This window comes from Somniosus microcephalus, chromosome 3 (genome assembly GCF_052327205.1).
Source record: "Somniosus microcephalus isolate GS21.2 chromosome 3, FLI_Smic_1.0, whole genome shotgun sequence".
Lineage (NCBI taxonomy): Eukaryota > Metazoa > Chordata > Chondrichthyes > Squaliformes > Somniosidae > Somniosus > Somniosus microcephalus.
In genome coordinates, this window is record NC_140989.1 from 329,661,223 (window position 1) to 329,688,231 (window position 27,009).

Genomic DNA, 27,009 nt, shown 5'->3' on the forward strand with positions numbered 1-27,009 from the left:
TGTGTCTAATTCTGTTAGATTCAGGAGATGGTTCAGTGATAGTAGATTGGCGGTTAGGATCAGATCAGCCATGATCTTATTGAATGGCGGAGCAGGCTCGAGGGGACGATTGGCCTACTCCTGCTCCTATTTCTTATGTTCTTATGTTCTTATGATCCACACATCAAGGTCCCCCGGCACACTGACAGCTGTTCTCTCCTTGGCGAGAATGCTGGCAACAGTGAGTCGCCATGTGCTGGCCATCCCTTCACCGTCAAATCATAGACCCGAGAGAGTGTCGGGTCATTTCGGGTTTCCATCTCTATACTTGAGTTTGTAACAGGTAGACATTCGACTATGGTCGTATAGAATATCTCAACAGGGTCCACTGCAGGTTCTTCCTCTACCGTAGGCAACGGTAGGCGCGACAGCCCATCAGCGTTTCCATGCTGTTTCGTACCCTTGTACTCTATGTCATACTGATGTGCCCCTAGAAAAAGTGACCATCTTTGCAGCCGTTGCGCCGTCATCACCGGAACGCCCTTCTTTGGGTTAAAAATGGAGACCAGGGCTGATGATCAGTCAGTAGGGTGAATTTCTGCCCGTGCAGATAGTGATTGAACTTCTTCACCCCCCACACCAGGCTGAGGGCCTCCCTGTCAATCTGGGCATAGTTACGCTCGGCTGAGGTTAACGAGCGCGATGCAAAGGCTATTGGCCTCTCTGAACCGTCAAGGAATTTGTGTGACAGCACCGCTCCGATGCCGTAGGGAGACGCATCACATGCTAACCGAATCGGTAGTGTTGGATTGTAGTGGGCCAATACTTCTTTTGAAGTGATTAGGCATTTAAATTTCTGAAAGGCACGCTTACACTCATCACTCCATTTCCATGTTACTGCAGTTTGCAGCAGGGCGTTCAGTGGGTGCAGAATTGTAGATAAATTCGGCAAGAACTTATGGTAGTAGTTCACCAACCCGAGGAACGACCTCAGTTGCGACACATTTTCCGGTGCTGGAGCCTTGACTACAGCCTCAATCTTGTCCGGCGACTTATGCAACCCTTCCTCATCAATCATGTGGCCACAATACGAGATTTGTCTCCTGAAGAACTCACATTTGTGGCGGTTGGCTCGTAGCCCATATTCCTGTAATCTAGTGAGCACCTGCTCCAGGTTGGCAAGGTGTTCACTGTCATTTTCGCCCGTAACCAGGATGTCGTCCAAATAACACTGGGTCCCCGGGATCCCTTGCAGGACTTGTTCCATCGCCCGCTGCCAAATAGCCGGGGCTGATGCTACCCCGAATACCAGTCGATTGTACTGGTAAAGGCCTTTGTGAGTGTTTATCGTGAGGTATTTCCTAGATGCTTCTTCCGCCTCCATTTGTAGATACGCTTGGGCCAGATCAATCTTTGTAAAGCGTTTCCCTCCAGATAGTGAGGCGAAAATATCTTCTATCCGTGGAAGTGGATATTGTACTGTGTGCAGGACTGGGTTCACAGTTACCTTGAAGTCCCCACAGATGCGAACCTTCTTCGGCTCCCCAGGCGTGCTGCTCAATGATTTCTTCATTACAGGAACGATGGGTGTGGCCCACTCGCTCCAGTCCACCTTGGGCAGCACACCTGAACGCTCCAGACTCTCCAGCTCTGCTTCAACGGCTGGGCGGATCGCGTAAGGTAACGGTCTGGCCTTAAAAAATTTGGGTTTTGCGTTATCTTCGATTTTTATCATTGCCGTTACTCCTTTTAGAGTCCCAAGTCCTTGTTGGAACACCTCTTTCGCGTCAGTTAGAATTTTTGACAGTCGTCCAGGTGTGACGTCGTCATCCTTTTTGTCAGTCACAGTTAGCGCCTGAATGGAATGCCAATCCAATTGTATTTTTCGGATCCATTCACCTCCCAATAATGGTGGTCCTCCATCTTGTAGTATATATAGATACAGTTTCTGTGTTTCCTTGCCGTTGTATTCAACTGGCACCCTTATTTTTCCTCTGGGGTAGACTTTTTGCCCCGTGTATGTCTTCAATACAATGGACGTGTCCTTCAAGGGTATGTGTGAGAATAGCCGCTCATAGTCTCGTCGATTCATGACAGTTAGGGCTGATCCTGTGTCCAATTCCATCTTTACTGGGGACCCTGCTATCATGAGGGTGACCCAAATGGTTCAGTGATCCTCCTTTGTGATCACGTTGTGTAACTTTAGACAACTTAGTCTCCTGCTCCCGGAGTCCTTATCACTCTCCTGATCTTCCGAACTACTGTCTGTCAATTTCTTTACTTTCTTGTACTTTTCCTTAGTAGTTCTTGTAGTGTTGGTTTTCTTTCCCGACCTGCAGACTCTTGCTATGTGTCCCTTTTTCCCACATAGCCTGCATACTTTGTCCTTAAACCAGCAGTCCTTCTGATCATGGGTTGTTCTGCCGCAGCGATAGCACTTTTCTGCTCCATACGCCATTTCGTTAGCGTTGTATTCTTGTGGTTTCTGTTGTATTTCCACAGCTCCCCGTGCTGCTGCTTCGTAGGATACTGCCACGCTGAAAGCCTGTTCTAGCGTCAGGTCCTTTTCCGAAAGTAGTCGTTTCTGGGTTCCTTCACTCTGGAGCCCGCAGACAAACTTATCCCGTAAGATGTCTGCCAGTCCTGCTCCGAACTGGCAGTGCTTCGATAACTTGCGTAGTTCCGTAAGATAGTCAGCATTGCTCTCATCTTTGTGCTGGTTTCTTTTATGGAACTTGAATCTTTCTGCTATCAGCAGCGGTGTAGGGTTTAGGTGTTCCTGTAAGATATTAACAATCTCTTCAAAACTTTTCTCCATTGGTTTAGCTGGGGTCATTAAATTCCGCAATAGGCCGTACGTTCTCGCGCCCATCAAATTTAATAATACCGACGCCTTCTTTCCATCGGCCACCTCATTTGCCTTGCAGTACACTTCAATTCTTTCCACATACGTGGTCCAGTCTTCTACCTCGTTGTCGAAAGCAGTGATACTGCCACTTTTCGGCATCTTGGGTGATTTAAAATGGCGCCTCAAGCGCTTTTTCTTCTTCACCAATGGATTAAAATGGCGCCTCCCACGCTTTTCCTTCTTCCCCAATGGAATAAAATGGCGCCTCCCGCGCTTTTCCTTCTTCCCCTTGCTGCCACGCTGCTCCTAGCATTCTGCAGGGTAATGGCGGCGACCCGCGGCTTCGACGTGTCTCACTTTTCCTTCCCCTTGTTTTATTTTTGCTACGCTGCCCGGTTCTTGAGCACCGACCGCGCCCTGTGCGCTCCACCCTCTCTCTCTCTCTTTTCCTCCCGACGACGCTGCACGGCCCCTTTGCAGAGCCGCTCGATCGAGCTCGAGCCCGCCGCAGTCCGGAAGGGTCAGCGCACTACCTGCTACCAGCACGATTTGCTGGAACACCTTGACTGGGGAGCCAAGCCCAGCTCTCCACAGCCTCTCCTGCAACTCTCCGAACTCCGATGGATCCTTGGGCGGTTGCCCGCGGTCGACGCCTGTTGTTCTGACTTCGACCTCCAAAAGCTTCTTCTCAGGGAAAGATCCCCGTGAGGTGATGCAGTACTGCAGGTGAGTTCGAACCTGTTCATCGCCAATGTAGTGTCTGATGCACTATCAACAACACCAAAGACTACGAGTTGAACTTATACGAAGTAGGCTTTTATTGACTAGGAACTGGAGCATGCCTCTGCTAGTGGATCCATCCTAAGAGCTCCCGGGGGAAGGGTGGTGAGTCACCTTTATACCCGGGCTTAGGGGTGGAGCCAGGGGCGGAGACATGCCCGGACCTGTACAGAATTAACAATGGTTTACCACACAGCCATGTACAGAGTTAGCAATGGTTTACCACATTCACCCCTCGTTTAAAAAAGAGTCCGGCGAGGTGAAGTGTTTCAAAAGTTCGTATACGAAAGTCTCTCCGGGGGTCTTGTCTGCCGTAATGATCTTCGTAGTGCCGGTTGCGGCGGTTCTTTGCCCGCGGCCGCTTCTCGCGTGGGACGGAGCACTGGCGTGTCGTCCTCTCGGGGTAGGGATGGCACCGGCATGTCGTCAGTTCGTGGTAGACACCCCGGTGGTGCGTCGTGGGTAGTGGTGGTGGGTGGAGGTAGTGGATGGTGATCGATGGTGTTTCGGGTGGTACCTGAGGGTGCGAGGTCTCAAATTGAGACTGTGTCCTCCCGCCCGTCAGGATACGCCACGTAGGCGTACTGTGGGTTGGCGTGGAGGAGGTGAACCTTTTCGACCAGGGGGTCCGTCTTATGGCTCCTCACGTGTTTCCTGAGCAGGACGGGTCCCGGAGACGTCAGCCATGGTGGTAGTGATATCCCCGAGGTGGATTTCCTGGGGAAGATGAACATCTTCTCGTGAGGGGTGGCGTTTGTGGCAGTACAGAGCAGTGATCGTATGGAGTGGAGCGCATCGGGGAGGACATCTTGCCAGCGGGAGATTGGGAGGCCCTTGGATTTTAGGGCGAGCATGGCGGTCTTCCACACCGTTGCGTTCTTCCTCTCTACCTGTCCGTTACCCCGGGGGTTGTAGCTGGTAGTCCTGCTCGTGGCTATGCCCTTCTCGAGCAGGTACTGGCGCAGCTCGTCGCTCATGAACGACGAGCCCCTGTCGATGTGGATGTAATTGGGGAAGCCAAATATGGCGAACAGGTCGTTGAGGCACCTGATGACTGTGGCGCTGGTCATGTCCGGGCAGGGGATGGTGAAGGGGAAACGGGAGTACTCGTCAATGATATTGAGGAAGTACGTGTTGCGGTCAGAGGAGGGAAGGGGCCCCTTGAAATCGACGCTGAGACATTCGAAGGGGCGGGTGGCTTTAATCAGGTGTGCCCTGTCTGGCCTATAAAAATGCGGTTTGCATTCGGCGCAGACCTGGCAGTTCCTGGTCATGGTCCTGACCTCCTCGATGGAGTAAGGCAGGTTGCGAGCTTTAATAAAATGGAAGAACCTGGTGACCCCCGGGTGGCAGAGATCATTGTGGAGGGTCCGTAGCCTATCGACTTGTGCGTTGGCACATGTCCCACGGGATAGGGCGTCTGAGGGCTCATTAAGTTTCCCGGGCCGGTATAAGATATCGTAGTTGTAGGTGGATAACTCGATCCTCCACCGCAATATCTTATCATTTTTGATTTTCCCCCTTTGTCTGTTGTTAAACATAAATGCTACTGACCGTTGGTCAGTGAGCAGGGTGAAACGTTTACCGGCCAGGTAATGCCTCCAGTGCCGTACAGCCTCCACTATCGCCTGGGCCTCCTTCTCAACTGAGGAGTGTCGAATTTCGGGGCCCTGGAGGGTCCGTGAAAAGAAGGTCACGGGTCTCCCCGCCTGGTTAAGGGTTGCGGCTAGGGCGAAGTCGGATGCATCGCTCTCCACTTGGAAAGGGATGGACTCATCCACTGCATGCATTGTGGCCTTCGCAATGTCCTCTTTTATGAGGGTGAAGGCCGCACGGGCCTCTGCCGTCAGGGGGAAGGAGGTTGACTTGATGAGGGGCCGGGCTTTGTCTGCATAGTTGGGCACCCACTGGGCGTAGTAAGAGAAGAACCCTAGGCATCTCTTCAGGGCTTTTAGGCAGTGGGGGAGGGGTAGTTCCAGGAGGGGGCGCATTCGGTCGGGGTCGGGGCCGATGACTCCGTTTTCCACCACGCAGCCAAGAATAGCGAGGCGCGTGGTGCGGAACATACATTTTTCTCTGTTGTATGTCAGATTCAGCCGTTGGGCCGTACGGAGGAATTTTTCTAGGTTGGCGTCGTGGTCATGCCGGTCATGGCCGCAGATGGTGACGTTGTCTAGATAGGGGAAGGTGGCCTGCAGCGCGTTCTGGTCAACCATCTGGTCCATCTCCCTTTGGAAGACCGAGACCCCGTTGGTGACGCCGAAGGGGACTCGGAGGAAGTGGTAGAGGCGACCGTCAGCCTCGAAGGCCGTGTACTGGCAGTCCTCAGGCCTGATGGGGAGCTGGTGGTATGCTGACTTCAGATCAGTCGTCGAGAATACCCGGTATTGTGCTATCTGGTTGACCATGTCAGATATGCGGGGAAGTGGGTATGCGTCTAATTGCGTGCATCGATTGATCGTCTGGCTGTAATCAATAACCAGGCGCTGTTTTTCGCCGGTCTTCACTGCCACCACTTGGGCTTGCCATGGGCTGGTGCTGCCCTCGATAATCCCTTCCCTCAGGAGTCTTTCTACTTCTGATTTCATAAAGCTCCTATCCCCGGCACTGTACCGCCTGCTTTTAGTAGCAATTGGTTTGCAGTCTTTGGCGAGGTTAGCGAACAACGGAGGGGGTTTGACCTTCAGGGTGGACAGGCTGCATACTTTGCACGGCGCCGTGTTTAAATTCTGCCGGCTGCAGACTGTAAGTGGGGGCAGGGGCCCGCCATATGCCATCGTGACGCTCTCCAGATGGCACTGGAAGTCTAATCCTAGCAGTATGGGAGCGCAGAGCTGTGGCAGGACGAGGAATTTAAAATCTCTGTACTCCACGCCGTTCACTGTCAGAGTCGCTACACAGTAGCCGCCGACGTCTGCCGTATGGGACTTTGAGGCCATAAAGACCTGGTGGCGTGTGGGCATAACCGATAGTGAGTAGCATCGCACCGTGTCGGGGTGGATGAAACTCTCCGTGCTTCCGCAGTCGAAAAGGCAATTTGTGGCATGGCCATTTACCTTTACATTCATCATGGACCTGGCTAGTTGCTGGGGCCTAGATTGGTCCAGGGTGATGGAGGCCATCATCGAGGTCGGTGGGTCGCTGTAGTATTCGCCCGCACCGGGGGCCTGGTCCCGAAATGGTGTCCAAGATGGCGGCTCCCCTGCGGCTGGTGGTGCCCAAAATGGCGGCCCGCACGGCTCACACGTGGTTGGTGGGGTCCAAAATGGCGGCCTGCACGGTTCACACGCGGCGCTGCTGGAATTGGGGGTTGATTTCGCCCTGCACACTCTCGCGTAGTGGCCTTTCTTGCCGCATTTGGAGCAGGTCGCGTCCTTTGCTGGGCATTGCTGTCTGGGGTGCTTGGCCTGGCCGCAGAAGTAGCATTTCTGGCCTCTGGTCATTGCAGCTGTAGTTGGGCTGCTGGCGGCTTGTGGCCTTACCGGGTCCCAAGATGGCTGCTCCCGTGACATCCATGTGGCCATCCGGTCAGGGGGGTAGGCGTCCATGTTCTGGAGGGCCACGTCTAATGAGTTAGCGAGGGCCACCGTCTTCTGCAGGTCGAGCCCCCTCTGTTCCAGCAGCCTCTGCCGTGTATAGTTGGACCTGATGCCGGCTACGTAGGCGTCTCGGATCAGGTCTTCCGTGCATTCCTTGGCCGTCACCGCTTTGCAATTACAGGCCCGGCCGAGGACTCTCAGTGCCAGTAAATATTCGGCGCCCGATTCCCCAGGGCGCTGTTTTCGGGTAGCCAGGAGGTGTCTGGCGTAGACCTCGTTAACAGGCCTCACGTATTGTTCCTTTAGCGTCGCGATGGCGGCCGCGTAAGTTGTGGCATCTCGGATGATCGAGCAGACTCGGTGGCTCACCCGTGAGTTCAAGACAAGCCGTTTCGCGTCATCTGTAGTGACGGTAGTGCGGGAGGCCTCCAGGAAGGCTTCGAAACAGCTCAGCCAGTGTTCAAAGTTATTGGCTGCATCTGCTGCTTGAGGATCCAGGTCTAAACGTTCCGGCTTCAAGATTTGCTCCATGTCGAAAATTTAGTCAATAAAATTGATGCACTATCAACAATACCAAAGACTACGAGTTGAACTTATACGAAGTAGGCTTTTATTGATTAAGAACTGGAGCATGCCTCTGCTAGTGGATCCATCCTAAGAGCTCCCGGGGGAAGGGTGGTGAGTCACCTTTATACCCGGGCTTAGGGGTGGAGCCAGGGGCGGAGACATGCCCGGACCTGTACAGAGTTAACAGTGGTTTACCACACAGACATGTACAGAGTTAGCAGTGGTTTACCACAGTGTCCAAGTATAAATAATACACGGACTGCAGGAGAACAATAATAACAGGTATTTACTGAACAGAGCGTAACTTAAGACTGAAATACAGAAGCCTGCTATGGCTTTATATACAGGGGTGGTCACTGCCGGTACTGTAGTATAGAATCAGTTCTTCTCTTAAAGGTACATACACAACAGGCTGAATGACAGAGTGAGCTAGTTGGATTGAATGGCCTTTCATTGCTCAAACATTTTAATGCTCTTGACCCAGGGAGAATTTGACGTGATTTTTTTTAAACGTGTATTTAAACTACCTCAAGGAAGGGTTCCAACTGCTGTGAAGAGACACCAAACGGGTTTTTGCTGGACAGAGAAGGGAGGGCATTAGTTTCTATTCTCCTTTGCTTCCTTTCCTTACTCTATCTGTATAGAAATCTCAGGGGCTGATTAGCTGCAGATATCGTTGCCGCAACAGATCAGACAATGTACCCTAGCAGTTGAGGATTTATTGTGGGGAATTTTGATTATAATGTTGGTCGAGAGTACGAGGAGCCAGCTTTTATATTTCCTGAATAATCTGGGAGAACTGAATTAAACACCACCAAATGTATTGTCTGAGGAGCTGCAGTATTAACATCTGTAGAACAGACTTTAGAAATATACATCTGCTTGACCTGATTCTGTAAATTAGTGATGTCTTAAAGGACTTGAACTGTAAAGCAGATGTCCTATCTCTCTGTGTGCACGTGAATGTGCATCTGTCAGTAAGACTTACAAAATGTTTTATCTTCTTCAATCAAATTCAGTGGAGTGATAAGTAGATAAACAGAGCATAATAGATGGCTGGAAGGCATTAATTCAATTGAATCGTTCCGATGAGGTCATAACTGTGAGAGCTAGATCCTATTATGTGTAGGATAATAGACGGTAGGTGGTGAGTTACAAGGCACTCAGCCAATTCAATGAAGGGATTCATGAACCACAGCAAAGTTTGAATGGTGTAAACACACATGCCAACCTAAAAAACTAGCAAAGGCTGACCAACAGATTCAAGAAAGCTGACACAGCATCAAAAAGGATGACTTACTAAAACCCAGCCCTGAATCACAGAAACCCCACAGTGCAGATAGAGGCCATTTCGGCCCATCGAGCCTGCACCGACACATATCCCACCCGATCCCCGTAACCCCTACACCAACACATATCCCACCCTATCCCCGTAACCCCACGTATTTAATCCCCCTAACACTAAGGGTCAATTTATCATAGCCAATCATCCTAACCCGCACATCTTTGGACTGTGGGAGGAAACCGGAGCACCCGGAGGAAACCCACGGAGAATATGCAAACTCCACACAGACAGTCACCCGAGGCCGGATTCGAACCCGGGTCCCTGGCGCTGTGAGGCACAGTGCTAACCATTATGCCACCGTGCTGCCCATATAGGCTTATGCTATGTGAAAACAAGTCATTACACCAAAAGTGCAGTGGGACTCGGGCCCGTTGTAAGTTAGGTTACAGTAATGTCTAATGATCCATCATTTGTTATTGCAGGAAAAAATACAGTACACAAAAGCACAGTTCGCAGTCGTGACAGACTTAGAAATTCATGAAATGTAGTGTGAGTGCTTACGGTACGAGACTTATATCCTGGTGAGGGCTGCGGGGAGTGCCCTCAGGATAGTTTGATACTTTATTTATATCCTGGTGAGGGCTGTGGGGAGTGCCCTCAGGATAGTTTGATACTTTATTTGGTGCATTTTCCAACATTTCGGGCTCTCCCGTAATTCTGCCTTTCAAGCCAAAAATCAGGAGGCAGATTTCCGTCCTCACTGCCTGGTGGTAAAGAATCGCCTGGGGTGGAGTATAGAGAGGAACATTAGGTAAGGGGGATTACTAAAATTAATAAAAGGAAAATTGGGTGGGTTTCGTTATGGGTGTGTGATTCTAACCAACAGTTTTTATCTCTGCACTCTGCCCAAGCCATTCTTTACCCCTGCAGTGAAGGTGAAAACCTATCCCAATTTATCCTGGTACAGGATGTTCCCGATGATGGGTGAAACTAGAACTAGGGGGCATAGTCTTAGAATAAGGGGCTGCTCTTTCAAAACTGAGATGAGGAGGAACTACTTCACTCAGAGGGTGGTAGGTCCATGGAATATGCTGCCCCAAAAAGCTGTAGAAGCTACATCATTACATAAATTTAAAACAGAAATAGACAGTTTCCTAGAAGTAAAGGGAATTAAGGGTTACGGGGAGCGGGCAGGAATTTGGACATGAGTCTAGGTTCGGATTGGTCATGGCCCTGTGGGTAGCGGAGCGGGCCCAGGGGCTGTGTAGTCTGATCCTGCTCCTATTTTGTGTGTCTAATTCTGTTAGATTCAGGAGATGGTTCTGTGATAGTAGATTGGCGGTTAGGATCAGATCAGCCATGATCTTGTTGAATGGCGGAGCAGGCTCATGGGGCCGATTGGCCTACTCCTGCTCCTATTTCTTATGTGTTGTGTATGTACCTTTAAGGGAATAACTGGTCTCAGACTGCAGTACCGGCAGTGACCACCCCTGTATAAAAGGCGCTAGCAATCTTCTGTAGTTTCAGTTTCCCGTTTGTCTCCATTCAGTAAAGACTTGTTATGATCAACTCCTGCTGTCCGTGTCTCAATTATACACGGACATAATATTGGCGACGAGCAGATACGAACTTACCTACAGTCTGCACAACCTCCTGGGATCCATTCCTGAAGCGAAGTGAGCAGAGGTCGAGGCCTGAAGGAAGAAAGAAGCAGTAGAAACGGGCGTTGACCGTGGGCATCCGCCCCTGAGTCAGCGGAGTTGAAGATTGCAGGAGAGGCTGTCGAGAGCGGGGCTGGGATCCTGTCGACGGTGCTTCAGCTAATCGGGCTGGTGGCAGGTAGTACTCTGATCCTTCCTTGGCTGCGGCGGTCTAGAACTCGAGCAGGTGGCTTGCGACAGGGCCGAGCAGCATTGTCGGGAAGAGGAGAGAGAGTGAGGGTGGAGCACACAGGGCGTGGCCGGTGCTACGAAGCCGGGCAGCGTACAGATCCGAGAAGAGGGAGGCAAGAGTCCCACAGGGTTGTTCCACGACGGGAAAATAATAAAATAACCAAGGAAATATATATAAAACACGCAGGAAGCCGCGAGGAGCTGCAGGTTGCAACGGAAACTGCGGAAAGCAGCGCTAGCAACAGCGGGGAAGAAGGCAAACGTGGGAGGCGCCATCTTAATCCAGCAGGGAAGAAGGCAAAGCGCGGGAAGTGCCATTTTGTTAAATCGGGGAAGAAGGCAAAGCGCGGGAGGCGCCATTTTAGATTTTCAAGATGCCGAAGACTGGCTGCATCACTGCCTTTGATAATGCAACAGAGGACTGGACCACGTATGTGGAAACAGTCGAGGTATATTGCGAGGCAAACAAAATAGCCGATGAGAAAAAGGCATCGGTACTGCTAAATTTAATGGGTGCAAGAACGTACGGCCTATTGCGGGACCTGATTGCTCCAGCCAAACCGAAGGCGAAGAGTTTTAACGACATTGTTGCTATCCTACAGGAACACCTAAAACCTGCACCGCTGCTGATAGCAGAAAGATTTAAATTCCACAGGAGAACTCAGCGTAAAGATGAGAGCAATGCTGAGTACCTTACAGAACTACGCAAGCTAGCAAAGCACTGCCAGTTCGGAGCAGGACTGGCCGATACCCTACGGGACAAATTTGTCTGTGGACTCCTGAGTGAAGGAACCCAGAAGAGGTTACTCTCAGAGAAAGAGCTGACGCTCGATAAGGCTTTCAGCGTGGCAGTATCGTACGAAGCAGCAGCCAGGGGAGCTGCGGAAATACAACAAAAGCCACAGGAATACAGCACCCACGTAGTGACACGGGAATTTGCAAAATGTTATCGCTGCAGCAGAACTAACCATGACCAGAAGGACTGCTGGTCCAAGGACAAAATATGCAGGCAATGCGGAAAGATGGGACACATTGCACGAGTTTGCAGGTCTGGGAAGAAGACCAGCGACAACAAAAAGGCTACTAAGGAACCGTACAGGAAAGTACAAAAGATGACGGACAGTAGTTCCGAAGACCAGATGAGCGATAGTGAATCCGGGAACAAGAGACTAAGCTGTCTCAAACTTCACAACGTAATCGCAAAAGAGGATCACCGAACCATTTGGGTCACCCTCATGATAGCAGGGTCCCAAGTCAAAATGGAATTGGATACAGGATCAGCCCTAACCGTCATGAATCGACGAGACTACGAGCGACTATTCTCACACATACCCTTGAGAGAGACATCCATTGTCTTAAGGATGTATACGGGGCAAAAAGTATACCCCAGAGGGAAAATAAGGGTGCCTGTCGAATACAACAGCAAGAAAATACGGAAATTGCATCTCTACATTCTACAAGATGGTGGACTACCGTTATTGGGACGTGAATGGATCAGAAAGATAAGTTTAGACTGGCACTCCATTCAGGCACTGACGGTGGCTGGTAAAAAGGATGACGGCATCACTCCTGGACGATTGTCAACAAACTTAGCTGACGCCAAAGAGGTTTTTCAATAAGAACTGGGCACTCTTAAAGGCGTAACCACCTCAATAAAAATAGAGGAGAATGCAATTCCCAAGTTTTTCAAAGCAAGACCGGTACCATATCCAATTCGCCCAGCCGTCGAGGCAGAGCTGGAGAATCTGGAGAAGGCAGGCGTGTTATCTAAGGTAGACTGGAGCGAGTGGGCGACACCCATCGTTCCTGTCATGAAGAAAACGTTAAACAATAAATCTGAGGAGCCAAGGAAGGTTCGCATTTGTGGGGACTTCAAGGTGACGGTGAACCCAGTCCTTCACACAGTACAATATCCTCTACCAAGGATAGAGGATATCTTCGCCTCGCTATCTGGAGGGAAGCGTTTTACTAAAATTGACCTAGCACAAGCATATTTGCAGATGGAGGTTGAAGAATCCTCTGGGAAGTATCTCACGATAAACACTCACAAAGGTCTTTACCAGTATAATCGACTGGTATTCGGAGTAGCATCAGCTCCGGCAATATGGCAAAGAGCGATGGAACGGGGACTCAGTGTTACTTGGACGACATCCTAGTGACAGGTGAAGATGACAGTGAACACCTTAACAACCTAGAACAGGTGCTCACTAGACTACGGGAACATGGGCTACGAGCCAACCGCCCCAAGTGCGAGGTTTTTAAGAAACAGATATCGTATTGTGGCCACGTGATTGATGAAGAGGGGTTACATAAGTCCCCGGACAAAATTGAAGCGGTTGTTAAGGCCCCAGCGCCTGAAAATGTGTCGCAACTGAGGTCATTCCTTGGATTGGTAAATTACTACCATAAGTTTTTACCGAATTTGTCCACAATTCTGCACCCACTGAACGCCCTACTACGAACGGGAGTGGCATGGAAATGGAGCAATGACTGTAAGCGGGCCTTTCAGAAGAGTAAGGACTTAATCACTTCAGGGGAAGTATTGGCTCACTACAACCCATCACTGCCGATAAGACTGGCGTGTGATGCGTCTCCCTACGGCATTGGGGCGGTACTGTCACACAAATTCCTTGATGGGTTAGAGAGGCCGATAGCTTTTGCGTCACGTTCGTTAACTTCGGCCGAGCGTAACTTCGCCAATATTGACAGAGAGGCCCTCAGCCTAGTGTGGGGGGTGAAGAAGTTCAATCACTACCTGCACGGTCAAAAATTTACTCTACTAACTGATCATCAACCTCTTGTCTCCATTTTCAACCCTCAGAAGGGCGTACCCATAATGACAGCACAACGGCTACAGAGGTGGTCCCTTTTCCTAGGGGCACACCAATATGACATTGAGTACAAAGGAACTAAGCAGCATGGGAATGCTGATGGATTGTCGCGCCTACCGTTGCCGACGGTGGAAGAACTTACAGTGGATCCAATGGAGATATTCTACTCGACCATAGTCGAATGTCTCCCCGTGACGAATGCAAGCATAGAAAAGGAAACACGGAATGACCCGACACTATCCCGGGTCTATGATTTAACGGTGAAGGGATGGCCAGCACATGGCGAATCACTGCTGCCAGCATTCTCGCCGAGAAGAGAACAGCTGTCAGTGTGCAGAGGAACCTTGATGTATGGGTCCAGAGTAGTAATTCCACCTAAGTTGACGGATAGAGTGCTCAATGAGCTTCATGAGGGTCATCTGGGTGGGGTAAAAATGAAGAACTTAGCCAGAGCGTTTGTGTGGTGGCCGGGAATCGATAGAGAAATCGAAGAGATGACCAAGAGCTGTACAGGATGCCAGAAGGTCCAAAACGCCCCACCACAAGCCCCTCTACATCCATGGGAGTGGCCCTCATCTCCATGGCAAAGGGTGCACATTGATTTTGCTGGTCCCTTCATGGACTCGATGTTTTTAATTGCGGTGGATGCCCATTCAAAGTGGCCAGAGGTAATAAAAATGTCCTCAACCACCACAGAAAAAACTATCACAGTCTTACGAACCATATTCGCCAGAAATGGGCTGCCTGAACAGACTTGCTCTGACAATGGACCACAGTTTGTGTCTGAAGAGTTCCGGAGGTTCTTAAAGAACAATGGTGTTAAGCATTACACATCTGCCCCATATCATCCAGCCACTAATGGATTGGCCGAGAGGTTTGTTCAAACATTCAAGAAGGCTATCAAGGCAATGTGTAATGAAGATATACCCCTACAACACAAGGTGGACAACTTCTTGTTTGCCTACCGGAATGCGACACATGCGGTCACCAACCAAACTCCAGCCATGATGTTCTTCAATCGAAGACTACGATGCCGCTTGGATTTGGTTAAGCCAAACATCCGAAGAGATGTGGAGAACAGGCAGTTTCAGAATATGAATGAAAGGCCGACCAAGAGTTTTAAGATAGGTCAACCAGTTTTGGCCCGGGACTACCACACAGAGAGATGGCAGCCAGGAACGATTTGTACATGGCAAGGACCTCTCATGTATACCGTGGACATTGGAGAGAGCATTGTAAGACGCCATGCTGACCAGATTCTAGAGTCACTGGAAAACGTCAACCCCACACCACGATCTGATACACCTGGCGATGAAACCGACATACCAATTGCAGCTACCGCAGAATCGGTGATATTGGAAGCAGATGAACCAAACAACGACATTGATCCAGACTCAACCTTGCCAGAAGAACCTGATACCCCAAAGAGGCGTTATCCAGACAGAATCAGGAAGCCTCCTCAAAGACTGAACTTATAATTGCTTAACCTCAACTAATGTATCTAGCAACCGTAATTGTGATTGTAATTAGTTATCATTTAGTTGTTAAATGAATGTTATGTACTGTTTATCTAAAAGGGGAGGAATTGTTGTGTATGTACCTTTAAGGGAATAACTGGTCTCAGACTGCAGTACCGGCAGTGACCACCCCTGTATAAAAGGCGCTAGCAATCTTCTGTAGTTTCAGTTTCCCGTTTGTCTCCATTCAGTAAAGACTTGTTATGATCAACTCCTGCTGTCCGTGTCTCAATTATACACGGACATAATATTATTTTCTGAAGTTAGATATTTTAAATAGGAAAATAATGTTGTTCAAAATAACTTTTGGTTCTTTTCACTGAGAATTTAACCCCAGATACACCTTAATTCATTTGTGAACTGAAGTCTTTTATGACATGCAGCAATAGTTAAAGTTAACTGATGGAGTCAAAGATGGCTCAGGCCCACATTGTCCCTGTATTGGACTCCAAGGCACTCCAGGTGGGTGATTAACTGGATTGAATGCACGCTGATTTAATCATCTTAAACAGAAACTATTTTGAAATATTTTCAGGAAGGATAAGTGGAGTAAATAGTGTAACATCAAAAAATCAACATAAAACTGAGTTCAGATGATTTTTTCTTTTCTAGATTTTGATTAAACTGGTGTGCACGTCAAATATTTCCAGCTTTTAAAACATACGTTGCTGTTTTGACCTTGCCAAAGAGCAATTGTTTTGTACATTTGTGGACAATGTACACTGCAGTTGTTGAAAGTACACAAAAGTGCAATTTGCAGGAGTGGGCACAGGACACTGAGGGGGAAACGTTCAGTTGGTTGCGCCTCCCTTTAGTGCCTTAAGAGGACGCTAACGGGATGCAAAGCAACTAGCGCCCGGGCGCGGCACTGCCCACACCTCCCGCAAAATTCAGCAGGAGGTTAGTGGTGGCGCTAACCGGTAGCGCCCTGCGGCGCTGCGCCACTGGCGATGACGTCATTGGCGTGCGCAGCGCCCCGCTCACGCCCTGGCCACGACCGGGAGCGCCCCCAGACTCACTGCTGGACGCTCTGTCCGATGGGGTCAGGGGGGCGTACCTGCGGCCGGGGAGGCGCAATTTAAAGGCGAGGTACGGGGCGGCCATTTTTGTTGCTGGCCGCCTGCCAGCACCTGCCTGCGCTCCTGTCCCAGACCTCCTGAAACGCCGCCCCCCCACCCCCCGCGGAGTGCTGGCTGCGCTCCAAGAGCCCAGCACTTCTCTTGAGTGCCGGGCTCTTTTGCCTGCACTCCCGATCCCCGGGGGCCCAGCTGGGCCCCAGGTTACGCTGCACAAGGCCCCTCCCCTTTAAGAAGGGGAGGAAGGCCTGCAATTGCGTGTGGCGCTGCGGCACATAACGTCGCAATATTGACTTGCAGCGCCCCAAGAGGGATGCAGGGCGCTTCCAGTAACGCCCTGCTTCCCCCTTGGGGTGCAACCACTCAAGTTCCAGCACGGGGGCACTAATTTTTCTGGGGCGCTAAAAGTAGCGCCCCGGCGAAGTTGGGGCACTACTCAATTTTTAGCCCTGAATGTTCTGCTCTCAGGGGGCTGTGACTGACAACCTCCAGCTTGGGCTTTGAAATCTATTCTTACCAATCATTACTATCACTAGTCACATTATTCTGCGGATGTTTACGGCTCGATTTATATGGTGTGGTGTGGGCTCTCACCCCAGTTACTGCAGGACAACAGAACATCCACCACAGCGTGTGGACAAATCGAAAAAGCCACTTTCAAGCTTACAGAATGTAACTGGGTGCTGTGACTCAGACACAAACAGGCCAATCATCTCATCTCAGATCACAGGAGTGCACTGGAATGGAGTACTTACCCCCCAAAAAATTGCCGGTGTATTTATTTTAAAATTACAATTATGACACCATTATTATATCCAGCTTTTGATACCAGAGTCCTCCTTTTGCTTAACAACCAATGACACTGGGGCCATTTTAACCCTACTCGCTCGGCAGAAACCTGGCAGGCGGGCAGTTAAAATCGCCCTGGCTCTTACCTGTCCGAAAGCTGCCATGATTGCAACATCTGCAATTTTGACCTGCTGTCCTGAGCAGGCAGCAAGGACACGCGCCCGGAGCTAACAGGGTCCTTCTTTACATATGCATGTTGTGGCCCAATGACATAATTGAGACCCGACTGTAATTTTAACTCAGATCTGGAATTAATTTGCTGATTGGGATAAACTAGTTAAAATTTAAACCCATTTCGCTCTCAAAAAAATCAGATGAGTGAATAGCTCCAAATGGTGAAATGCTGCATCTCCAGTGGAGTGGGAGCACACTACGCTCACTCTCACCTACCTAAATGCCTGAGACTGGCTTGGCTGAAGAAGCTGTTTTATTGCTGGACCTCCTGGAGGGAACTCAGAGAAATGATGCCCTCACGCGCTTTTCACAGCTTTAACTGAGGGAGGATGTGACCCTGGGTCGTGAGAACCATATTTTTTTAATAAACAATAATTAAAATTTAAAAAACGACATCTACTTAAATGATTCTGTGTTTTTTTTGGTAATTTGAGCGAGGGGTCACTGAAAAGCGGTCCGAACATTATTTAAAAAAATAATCCGCAGTAACTATCAGCAGAACTGTGGGTTTGAATCCAGCTCAAACTTTTACAGCTGTCTCTGAAATTTCTAAAGGTCCTCAATGACATGAATATGAACAGCTTCTATCTAGTTGCTAGAGGGCACTGGTGGCCTGTATAAAAGTGCTCATGCCCACAATTAAAGCACATACTGTATAAGGAAGAATGGAATTATAAAAGGCCATTCAAACTCTCAAGTATATTCTTTCCACAGACCATGTACAAACCATTGTATCACAGACCCTTCCCAACCTGTTTCATCTCCAGGTGAAGGGTCCTGCAGAGCTTCTACCTGCCCTTAATTTAAATCAAGCAAAACCTCAGAATACATACACTGTCCTTGACCAGTTGCCTACCTCGGCATGAACATTTCTAAGGATTAATTAAATGGCTATCCACACAACATTTGATCATCTTTAATTATACTTATCACATTCAGGTACAAATGAATGATAAATGGGCAACGTTGCTCTGGTATTCCATGCCACACAAAGTACTTGATCTGAAAAATCAAGGGGAATTATCCGAGTCCTTGGTTTATTCAAAATCTTCAAGAATAGCATTTAATTGAGATGATTTTATAATCTAAAGATAGGGGTGGTTTATTTGGTTAGTAAGCAACAGTTTCAGAAAATCTATTATGAGCACAAGGAATCACTGAAACTGGTTAACAAATTTATTCAGTAAATTTATTTGATACAGTCATGATTGTGTTTTTTTTATATACGTTTTGATGATTTCATTGAACTTAAGAAACAGAATAAATCTTACCTTAAGTTCCCATTTAGTAAAATACAGAGTTTCTTCGAGATGGAACACATTCAAGTAAATAGGACGCTGTGATTGGTAATTGCCATGTTTTGGGAAATTTGACTGTTTTAAGCTAGGAGGAATTTTGGATAGATTATACCAAGATGTTGTTATTAAATTAAATCTGGCTCATAAGGGATTCAATCCTCAGAGCACACATGTTCTGGGAATGTGAATTAGAGCTAGTCAAAATGTCTATCCAAGATGGGGTTTTTTTGCATACCACCTCAGTTTGAGACAATGAGGTTCATTAACACATTCCATAGGGGAAATGGGTATCAGTTTTTGGAATGGCTTCATTCGTGGGTGCTAAGCAAGATGTTGCTGCCAGAGAAACCCTCACATAGGAGGGCAGTGGCTAGTTGATTAGCAGCTCAACTGGACAATCCCAGCCACAGAAAGAAATCAAAGGAGTGGAAGATAACTCTCTCCTTAATTTTAGCACTAAGTCGTTTCAGAGATTTGCTAGTCTGCAAGTGAAGTTAGCTCGCTAACAAGGATTGTGTGGTAGGTTTAATTCCTGTGTTATGATGAGTGTTATGGAATGGATTAAAATTCACTGTAAATTTTGTTCTATTTATTCACATACTATACGTAAAATTTATCAACTTGTTGCTTTCCAATTGGCCTTGTGTTACGAGAGAGTTCATCAGTCTGCCTTACAGAAGACACGAGAAATGCCCAGATCCAGTTCACCCGTCGAGAAGTTTCATTGTTACGATCCCCAGGCCACATTTTTGTATGACTAGATAATGGGCAGTAAAGGTAATCTCCTGATTGTAAGGGGCGCGGGGTCTGTTTGCGGCAGAGACCAGTGGCGCAGGACACAAGAGAATATCTAGTGCAGGCTTGAAATGTGTAGCAGTAATCTTATATTTGCTTTAAGAAAACAGCCCTTGTATTTGTTTTACATTGTGCTTTTGGAAGCTCTTAATATTTGTCAAGGGCAGACCAATTAACCAGTACAAATTTTGCAAACGACATCAATGAGAAAGATGGGACAGTAGATATTGCAGGCAGAAGGTGCTTTCACTCTTCCGTGGTTAACTTGCTCTTGATGACCAACAAGCTTTTTGTGAGCTGCATGCGGCTCTTCTGTGTCTGAGGTGCAGCTTTTATACGCCTTGTGCTCCCCTACACACATCTATCCAAATATCAAAGGGGAAGTATAACAAGGTAAGTGTAGTGTATGTACCTTTAAGAGAGAACTACTTTTACAGCTCCTGTATACTGTAGTACCGGCAGTGACCACACCTGTATATAAGCCTTGAGCATGCCTCTGTACCCCAGTCTTGAGGCTACCCTACTCCAGTAAATACCTGTTGATTGTTAAGTTACAGCATCCGTGTGGTTATTGAAAAACATCATACTCTCAGAATCACGGATCTAACAGTGGCGACGAGTGTCGATTCGAATCTACCTGCAACTCTGCATTTCCCTTCGAGGATTCGCTCCGGGAGGGCGGTGGAAGAAAGTCGAGGCCAGAAGCACGGGCGTCGATCACGAGCAACCGCCCAGTCGTCCGGCAGAGAGTGAACATCGCAGGGGAGGCTGTGGACAGCCGGGCTTGGTTCCCCAGCCTCGACGATCAGCAATAGACCGAGTGTAACATATCAAAGTTTGCAGATGATACTAAGATGGGAGGGAAAGTAGTGAGTGAGGAGGACATAAAAAGCCTGCAAGGGGACATAGACAGGCTAAGTAAGTGGGCAGAGATTTGGCAGATGGAATACAATACTGGAAAGTGTGAGGTTATGCAATTTGGCAGGAAAAATCGTAGAGCAAGTTATTATCTTAATGGCAAGAAACTGGAAAGTACTGAAGTACTGGGGGTCCTGGTGCACGAAACTCAAAAGGTTAGTATGCAGGTGCAGCAAGTGATTAAGAAGGCCAATGGAATGTTGGCTTTCATTGCTAGGGGGATAGAATATAAAAATAGGGAGGTATTGCTTCAGTTGTACAAGGTATTGGTGAGACCGCACCTGGAATACTGCGTACAGTTTTGGTGTCCATACTTAAGAAAGGACATACTTGCTCTCGAGTCAGTACAAAGAAGGTTCACTCGGTTAATCCCGGGGATGAGGGGATGGACATATGAGGAGAGGTTGAGTAGATTGGGACTCTACTCATTGGAGTTCAGAAGAAAGAGAGGCGATCTTATTGAAACATATAAGATTGTGAAGGGGTTGGATCGGGTGGATGCGGGGAAGATGTTCCCGATGATGGGTGAAACTAGAACTAGGGGGCATAGTCTTAGAATAAGGGGCTGCTCTTTCAAAACTGAGATGAGGAGGAACTACTTCACTCAGAGGGTGGTAGGTCCATGGAATATGCTGCCCCAAAAAGCTGTAGAAGCTACATCATTACATAAATTTAAAACAGAAATAGACAGTTTCCTAGAAGTAAAGAGAATTAAGGGTTACGGGGAGCGGGCAGGAATTTGGACACGAGTCTAGGTTCGGATTGGTCATGGCCCTGTGGGTAGCGGAGCGGGCCCAGTGGCCGTGTAGCCTGATCCTGCTCCTATTTCGTGTGTCTAATTCTGTTAGATTCAGGAGATGGTTCTGTGATAGTAGATTGGCGGTTAGGATCAGATCAGCCATGATCTTGTTGAATGGCGGAGCAGGCTCGAGGGGCCGATTGGCCTACTCCTGCTCCTATTACTTATGTTCTTATGTTCTTATGACAGGTACAGCGCAGACCCTTCCCGGACAGCGGCGGCTGGAGCCGACCGACGGCGGAGAGAAAGCCGAGCAGCGTCGACGGGGTAAGACAGAGGGTGAAGCGCACAGGGCGCAGCCGGGGGTTGAAAACCGAGCGGCGTCGAGGAAAAACAAAACAGAAAGAGAGAGGGTAAAGCAGCAGCCGGGTTCAGGACCGAGCGGCGGAAACGGGAAAGGCGCACAAAAAAAAAGAACGCGCAGAGCACAGTCAGGGCTCAAGGGCTGAACAGTGTCCGCGGGGAGAAGAAGGGAGAGCGCGGGAGACGCCATTTTTAGAAGCCGCAACGGAGAAGAAGGGCGAGCGCGGGAAGGAAGGAAAGCGCAGGAGACGCCATTTTGTGCCAGCGGAGAAGAAGGGGAAGCGCGGGAGACGCCATTTTTGACAGTTAAATCACACCCAGGGATGCTGAAGAGTGGCGGTATCTCTATCTTTGACAATGAAGTCGAAGATTGGGCGACATATGTGGAACGTATTGAGGTGTACTGCAGGGCGAATGAAGTGCCAGATGCTAGGAAAGCACTGGTTTTGTTAAATTCCATGGGTGCAAAAACTTATGGGTTACTGCGAAATCTAATAACCCCAGAGAAGCCTGTGAACAAGAATTTCGAAAGCATAGTAGAAATCCTACAGGACCACGTAAACCCCACACCGCTGCTGATAGCCGAACGATTTAAGTTCCATAAAAGGCACCAACACAAAGACGAAAGCAATGCTGAGTACCTAATGGAACTGCGCAAGCTATCGAAACACTGCCAGTTTGGAGCGGGACTAGCAGATACGTTAAGGGACAAGTTTGTGTGTGGGCTGCAAAGTGAAGGAACCCAGAAACGGCTTCTATCAGAAAAGGATCTTACGCTGGACAAGGCTTTCAGTATGGCAGTATCACACAAAGCAGCCGCAAGGGGCGCTGCAGAGATACAACGGAGACCGCAAGAATATGGCACCAACGAAATGTCCTATGGGACAGGGAAGTGCTATCGCTGCGGCAGAACAACACACGACCAGAAGGATTGTTGGTTCAAGGACCAAGTGTGCAGACAGTGTGGAAAAGCAGGACACATAGCAAGAGTCTGCAGGTCTGGGAAGAAAACCAACAGTAAGAAATCTCTACAGGAGAAGTACAAAAAGGTACACAAGGTGATGGACAGTAGTTCAGACGAACAGAAAAGTGACACAGACTCCGGAAGCAAGGAGCTGGGTTGTCTGAAACTACATAAGGTAGCCAAAATGGAGGATCACCAGACTATCTGGGTTACACTCAAGATAGACGGAGTCCAAGTGAAAATGGAATTGGACACAGGATCAGCCCTAACAGTCATAAACCAAAGGGACTACAAGTGGCTATTTTCACATATACCCTTGAAAGCTACAGAGATTGTCTTGAAGACGTACACGGGGCAAAAAGTCTACCCCAAAGGAAAAATAAGGGTGAAAGTGATATACAAAGGCCAGGAAATACCTAAAATGGACATATATGTATTGCCAGGTGGAGGACCACCACTACTAGGACGTGAATGGATCCGAAAGATACAATTAGATTGGCATTCCATACAGGCACTGAAGGTTGAGGCCAAAAAGGATGATGACATCACACCTGGACGACTGTCAAAAATGCTAACTGACACAAAAGAAGTGTTCCAGGAGGGACTCGGAACACTAAAAGGCATAACAGCAACGATTAAAATAGAGGAAAATGCAAGCCCAAAGTTTCTTAAGGCCAGACCAGTGCCTTATGCGATCTGACCAGCCATCGAAGCAGAGCTGGAAGGGTTGGAACGTTCAGGAGTACTGTCCAAAGTAGACTGGAGCGAGTGGGCTACACCCATCGTTCCTGTAATGAAGAGGTCGTTGAGTAATACGCCTGGGGAGCAAAAGAAGGTCTGCATCTGTGGGGATTTTAAGGTGACAGTGAACCCAATCCTTCACACGGTACAATATCTGCTTCCACGAATTGAGGATATTTTCGCCTCGCTATCTGGAGGTAAACGCTTCACCAAAATTGATCTAGCCCAGGCATACTTGCAAATGGAGGTAGAAGAAGCCTCGAAACAATAACTTATGATTAACACTCATTGTTGTGTCTGTGTGTTGATAGAGACACTGCAGACAGGAGTTGGTTTGATAGGTGTTTACGAAACAAAGTCTGGAGGGGAACTAACGGATACAACACAATACTCAGGCTTATATAGCCGAGTGGCCATTACCGGCATTACAGTACACATGGGGCTCTTAAAGGCACATACACTACAATTCCTCCCCTTTTAGCTAAGCAGTACATAATATTTTAAGTAATTATTAATTACATGTTACAAGAAAAATAATCTATACATTGCTGCAGTTAATTAATTATAAGTCAGTCTCTCTGGAGGCTTCCTGACTTGGTCCGGATAACGCCTCGGTGGTGTAGTAGGATTCTGGTGGTGTAGTAAGTTCTTCTGGCAAGGCTGATTCGGCTTGAATGCCAGTGTCGGGTTCATCGGGTTCCAGTATCACCGGATCGGAGGTAGATATGGGTATCTCTACTTCATCGTTAGGCGTATAGAGTTGTGGTGTAGGCTGTCCCTTTTCGGATGACTCTATGATTTGGTCAGCATGGCGCCTTATTATGCTTTCTCCGATGTCCACGGTATACATCAGCGGTCCTAGTCGTGTGCAGATAGTTCCAGGCTGCCATTTCTCGGTACGGTAGTCCTGGGCCAAAACTTGTTGACCTATCTGGAAGGTTCTAGTTGGCCTTTCATTCATGCCTTGAAATTGCCGGTTCTCCACGTCCCTTCTGATGTTGGGCTTGATCAAATCCAGCCGGCATCTTAGGCTTCTATTAAAGAACATCATGGCGGGAGTTTGGTTTGTAACCATATGTGTTGCATTCCTGTATGCGAACAAGAAGTTATTCACCTTGTGCTGAAGTTTTATGTCTTCATTACACATGGCCTTTATGGCCTTCTTGAAGGTCTGGACAAACCTTTCAGCCAATCCATTGGTGGCGGGATGGTATGGGGCGGACATGTAGTGCGTAACCCCATTGTTTTTTAAGAACTTCCTGAATTCTTCGGACACAAATTGCGGTCCATTATCAGAACAGATCTGTTCCGGCAGCCCATTCCTGGCAAATATGGTCCTTAATACTGTGATGGTTTTTTCTGTGGTGGTGGAGGACATCTTTATTACCTCCGGCCACTTGGAGTGTGCATCAACCGCGATTAAGAACATTGAGTCCATAAATGGACCAGCAAAGTCGATGTGTACCCTTTGCCAGGGAGATGAGGGCCACTCCCATGGATGTAGAGGGGCTTGTGGTGGAGCGTTTTGGACCTTCTGGCATCCTAGGCAGCTCTTGGTCATTTCTTCGATGTCTCCATCGATACCTGGCCACCATACAAACGCTCTGGCTAGGTTCTTCATTTTCACTCCACCCAGATGCCCCTCGTGAAGCTCCTTTAGCACTTTATCCTGGAGTTTGGGTGGAATCACCACTCTGGATCCACACATCAAGGTTCCTCGGCACACTGACAGCTGTTCTCTTCTTTGCGAGAATGCTGGCAACAGTGGTTCGCCATGTGCTGGCCATCCCTTCACCGTTAAGTCGTAGACTCGTGAGAGAGTCGGGTCATTTCTCGTTTCCTTTTCAATGGCAGAATTTATTACTGGTAGACATTCCACTATGGTTGAGTGGAACATCTCCACTGGGTCTACTGTAGGTGCCTCTTCTACCGTTGGCAACGGTAGGCGCGATAAACCGTCAGCATTCCCATGCTGTTTTGATCCTTTGTATTCTATGTTGTATTGGTGTGCCCCTAGAAAAAGGGACCACCTCTGTAGCCTTTGCGCTGTCATAATGGGAACACCCTTTTTAGGGTTGAATATGGAGATGAGGGGTTGATGGTCAGTCAACAAGGTAAATTTTTGTCCGTGTAGGTAATGGTTGAATTTCTTCACTCCCCATACCAGGCTGAGTGCTTCCCTGTCGATTTGGGCATAGTTATGCTCAGCTGAGTTCAATGAGCGTGACGCAAATGCTATCAGCCGTTCCGAGCCATCAGGGAATTTATGCGATAATACTGCTCCTATGCCATAAGGGGATGCATCGCACGCCAGTCTGATTGGCAGTGATGGGTTGTAATGAGCCAAAACTTCTTTGGACGTGATTAAGTCTTTGCATTTATGGAAGGCACGTTTACAGTCTTCGCTCCATTTCCAAATTACTCCTGTTTGTAGCAGTTCATTAAGAGGGTGTACAAGAGTTGATAAGTTTGGTAAAAATTTATGATAGTAATTTATTAACCCCAGGAACGACCTTAATTGTGAAAAATTTTCAGGTGCTGGGGCTTTTATGACCGCTTCAATTTTTTCAGGTGACTTATGCAACCCTTCCTTATTAATTATGTGGCCACAATATGATATTTGATTTTGGAAAAATTCGCACTTGGGGCGATTTGCTCGTAGGCCCCGTTCTCTCAGCCTAGTGAGCACCTGCTCCAAATTGGCAAGGTGCTCGTTGTCGTTTTCTCCTGTTACAAGGATGTCGTCTAGGTAGCATTGAGTCCCCGGAATCCATTGAAGGACTTGCTCCATAGCTCTTTGCCAGATAGCTGGAGCGGATGCTACTCCGAAAAGCAGTCGATTGTACTGGTACAAACCTTTGTGTGTATTTATCGTGAGATATTTTTTAGAGGCCTCTTCAACCTCCATCTGTAGATATGCCTGTGCCAAGTCAATTTTGGTGAAACGTTTCCCTCCGGATAGTGAGGCGAAAATATCTTCTATCCTCAGAAGAGGGTACTGTACCGTGTGAAGGACCGGGTTTACAGTCACCTTGAAGTCTCCACAGATGCGAATTTTTCTCTGTTCTTCAGATTTATCATTCTTCAATGTTTTCTTCATGACTGGGACGATGGGTGTTGCCCACTCGCTCCAATCTATTTTAGATAATATGCCTGCCTTTTCCAAATTCTCCAGCTCTGCCTCGACTGCTGGACGAATTGCCTATGGCACCGGTCTTGCCTTAAAAAACTTGGGAATTGCTGCATCTTCCACTTTTATTGAGGCGGTGATGCCTTTCAAGGTTCCTAGTTTCTCTTGAAACACTTCCTTAGCGTTGGCCAAGATGTCTTTTAATCGTTCAGGTATGACGTCATCATCATTTTTTTCCTTACTGGTCACCGTCAGTGCCTGAATGGAGTGCCAGTCTAAACGTATTTTCCTGATCCATTCACGTCCCAACAGCGGTGGACCACCATCTTGTAGAACGTATAAATACAACTTCTATATTTCCTTGCCGTTGTATACAACAGGCACCCTTATTTTTCCTTTGGGGTATACTTTCTGCCCCGTATATGTTTTCAAGATAATGGATGTGTCTTTTAAAGGTATATGCGGAAATAGCCGCTCGTAATCCCGTCGATTTATGGCGGTCAGAGCTGATCCTGTATCTAGCTCCATTTTAACTGGGGACCCTGCTATTGTGAGGGTAACCCAAATGGTCTGGTAATCTTCTTTGGCAATTACATTATGTAATTTGAGAGAGCTTAGTCTCTTGTTCCCGGAGTCGCTATCGCTCTTCTGCTCTTCGGAGCTACTGTCCGTCATCATTTGTACCTTTCTGTGCTTTTCCTTATTGACTTTTTTCCTGTTAGTG